Raw genomic sequence first — 4,022 nt, forward strand, 5'->3', positions numbered from 1 at the left:
CAAATAGTGTGCACAAACCAATACACTTGTTATACCAAATAAATATGTTTTTTTTTTTGATCCAAGATTAACCTTCACGTGTCTTTTATTCACATTTATGAGAGTATGTTTTTGTAAAGCATGCCCAAAGTCCAAAAAGCTCTCCAAAAGGATTGTTCAACCTAACAAATGTGCATCACATTTAAAATTGAACTTTATTTGAAAATTAGGTTAGCAAGAGCTCCGTTTGCCCCATTAGCCAGTATAATTACAGGTTTACATCTCTATCAATTCCAAATCCTGTAATTATGCACGTGGGTATATTCATTCTGCTATTCAAATGCAGCGATATTCCTAAACTGTCCAGCCTCGAAAATGGCTAAACGGATTATGAAATAAACTGGAACCTTTGTCAGAAAACAGTCGTAGCTTCATAACATGCATTCACCTTGTGAATCAATCTATCCCAGTTTGTGTATTGGTCCCATTAGCTAACCATGCTGTACTTTCTCAGTTATTGTATGAAATTTACAAACACAACAATTAATAAAACAAAATGGTGAAACTGGATTTATTTTAATTAATCGTCTGCCAGCTTTTAGCCATGTTCAAACCTTCTTTATTTATAGGGGCTATAATGGTTTCAAAGTCAAATGCTGAAGGCATCAGGGAGGCTATGTACAGATACTGTACATTAGGAGTTAATGACTAGCCTGAAGATATCACCTCTGAACATGACATAGATCAGTTGACCAACAAATGAACACATAGCCTCACTGGAGAAAAATACTTCAGATGTATAACAAGCCGTGGAAGGTGTGGAAATAACTTTTCCACACGTAAAATTGTCATATGAAGTACTTTGTATGTGCTATGATATAACTTTTTCCTTCTCAGTCCCAAACAGTTATATGTCAGTGGGTAGTAGGGGTGAATGTTCGCTCATTTTGTTAGGGACAGCCCATTTGCTAAGTCAGATCTGTGCAAATTACTTTCATGAGCAATCTCCAATTTATTCTTCAAAGAGATCCCATTGAAAGTCTTCTTCATCCTTACTATAATGCTCGACGCCTTCATTAGGATAGGTGTGAAGTTCTGTAAGATGACACTTATGAGATGCGAATGGTTTTGCTGCTAGCTAAATTTCACTGTTAGTACATGAAGTGATGGAAAAAAAAGAACGAAATCCACATTCTTTTCCACGTCTTTCAGAAAGATGGTAATTGTTAGGTACAGAATGTCTTATAACAAATTTGTCCAAATAACAAATGACTCCATCTAGGCCTCATATTTGTCCTTAGTGGTAGAAGACATATGTGGGGAATTCCTAAAGATTAGATATAAAGATTGTTCAGTTTTTTCGTAATTCTTCCTTCGTAAGCAGCCATGCCAAGGGAATCAGGGAAGAGAGTAGATAAGGAGGAGGTGCACCATGGCACCATAAAATGAGCTACTGTAAGCGTGTTTCCTCACTCCCTGCATTTGTCCTCATTTGCTCAGCGAATCCAAATTTAGAACCAAATGTATTCTTGAAAGTAATTCCATTATGAAATCTTCAGCTTCAGGCCACAAATGAATTCTTCACCTAATTTATTTTCCTAATTTGTCATCAGTCAGTCTATAATGCTGCAGATAATAATAATAATAATATTTTTTTCATTTTTTTCTTGTGCTATATGCAGTTTATCAATCACATGCATCAGCATCTCAGCAGTTGATCCCTCTTTGCTTTTTCCACTCAGAAGTGTTGTACATAAATGTAAACCCAAAAACATTAGTCTTTAAGAATTTTTCAGTACTCAGACTTGTCACAGGAGAAATATTACTCTCCTTTCAGACTAAAGAAAGAAACCTTAAATTGCTTGGAGAAACTCAAGAACACTCCCCGAATTCTTCAGTACAGCATGGATGGTGATTCTCTTGAGAAATGAAGACAGTTTGGTGGCTGCATTAAAAAGTATCATACATCAGTGAGGACAACATGGCTATGCTTTGAAAGCAAAATCTATATTACTTTCTCTCTCTCTATCTCAAGAAATATTTCCCTTGTTTACAAAAATGTAAAACTTCTGCAGAATATCTTGAACAATTTTTGCTTTTTTCTAGCCATTTTTATGAATACATTTTGAACCCAGGCAATGCTGTTCAATAAATAAGATAATTGTGTTACTATGTTAATGAATGAGAAGAATGCTACTTACTGCATGGAATTAATTTGTCCACTGCTGGTGAGAACAGAAAACTTGGAAGAAGATAGAAATGCACATGCATGTACTGTACATGAATATACTGTACTTACAAAAGTAAATGATACTTATATACGCCACTGTGCCTGCCATCATCCACAGATGACTTTCCAAACATTCCCAAATAAAAAAGATTGTCATGAGAAAGTGGCAAGACCATGTAAGAGGTTTGGAAAAAGAAACAGGACAATTTCATATTCATCAGTTTTGCTGCACTTTACGAATTAATAAAGTTAATCTGACACAATCAAATCTTAGTTCAAACTTCAGGTCTGCCCCAAAAGGGTTCAAACCCTCTTTTGAGACTGATATTCCCATACAACATAATGTGTTCTATTTATGAGTTGATCTGCATTGGCTTCTGGCACTAATACCCCAAAAAGTGTACTGGAGCTGAAGAACTGACAGCCAGTATGAAAGGTTTAAAAGGTTGCGATTCCCTTGTGGCCTCAAGCAGATTCTTATCAGTTTGTGATTTAATGAGTGCACTCCCACTCTTATTAGCATATTGACTCTTGCATGCACATCATTGTGTGTATTACTTTGCGGAGACTTTCGTTTTGCAACTAAGCCATTCCCATTGCGAGGTTATGGAAAGTGCAAAATAGATGACTGAAATTACTTTCCTGATTTACTCAAAATGGACTTTTACTGTAAACTGGGTCCACTGCACCATTACCTTCATCTCTTTCTCTTCAGGATTGTTGGACCTAAATTACTTAGGCAACAACAACAATCATGCCAAACTCATGCCAGACTTCTTTAGCAAAAAAACGGGTTCATCGTTCTACATCGTTCTTGTACATTTAAACAAGTGATGTCACATATACACGGATGAGCCAAAGCGTTATGACCACAGATGAAGCAAATAACGTTGATTATCTCACAACTGCACACGTGAAGGTCTGAGATATATTAGATGGTAAACAAATAGTTGCCTCTTATAGCCGCCATGTTGGATGCAGGAGAAATTGGCAGGTGTAAAGACCTCAGCGACATTTACAAGGGCCAAATCATTTTGATTTGTTCAGAACATCTCCGAAACTACAAAGTTGTAGGGTGCTGCCGGTGGTGAGTACCTGCTACCTACCGACAGTGGTCTGAGGAGGGACAAACCACGAACAGGCAACAGGGTGTTGGGCACCCAAAGCTCATCGATGCGCAAGGACAACAAAGGCTGGTCCAAACCAACAGAAGGGCTACTGTGGCACAAATTGCATACAGTTTTAATGATGGTTATGAGAGGAATTTATCAACACACAGTGCATCACACCCTGCTGTATATGGTGCTGCATCGCCACAGACCTGTCAGAGTGCCCATGCTAACCCCTGTCCACCATCGAAAGCACCTATAATGGACACAACTGGACCCTAGGGCAATGGGAAGAAGGTTGCCTGGTCCGATGAGTCACATTTTCTTTTATGTGGACCGCTGTGTATGTGTTCACCGTTTACCTAGGGAAGAGATGGAGCCAGGATGCTCGGAGGGACTGTGATGCTCTGGGCAATGTTCTGCTGGGAAACCCTGGGTCCGGGAATTCATTTGGATGTCAATTTCACACGTGTCAGCTACCTAAACATAATTTCGGACCAGGTATGCCCCTTCATGGCAACGGTATTCCCCAATGGCAGTGGCCTCTTTCAGCGCCCTGCGCCCTGCCACACTGCACAAGTCCAATCGAGCATCTGTCGGATGTGTTAGAACAAGACTGATCCAAGGCAGCTCCACCTTGCAACTTACAGGACTGTAAAAGGATCTGCTCGTGATGTCTTGGTGTTAGATACCACAGAGCATCT

The sequence above is a fragment of the Conger conger genome, chromosome 7 (genome assembly GCF_963514075.1).
Source record: "Conger conger chromosome 7, fConCon1.1, whole genome shotgun sequence".
NCBI classification, from domain to species: domain Eukaryota; kingdom Metazoa; phylum Chordata; class Actinopteri; order Anguilliformes; family Congridae; genus Conger; species Conger conger.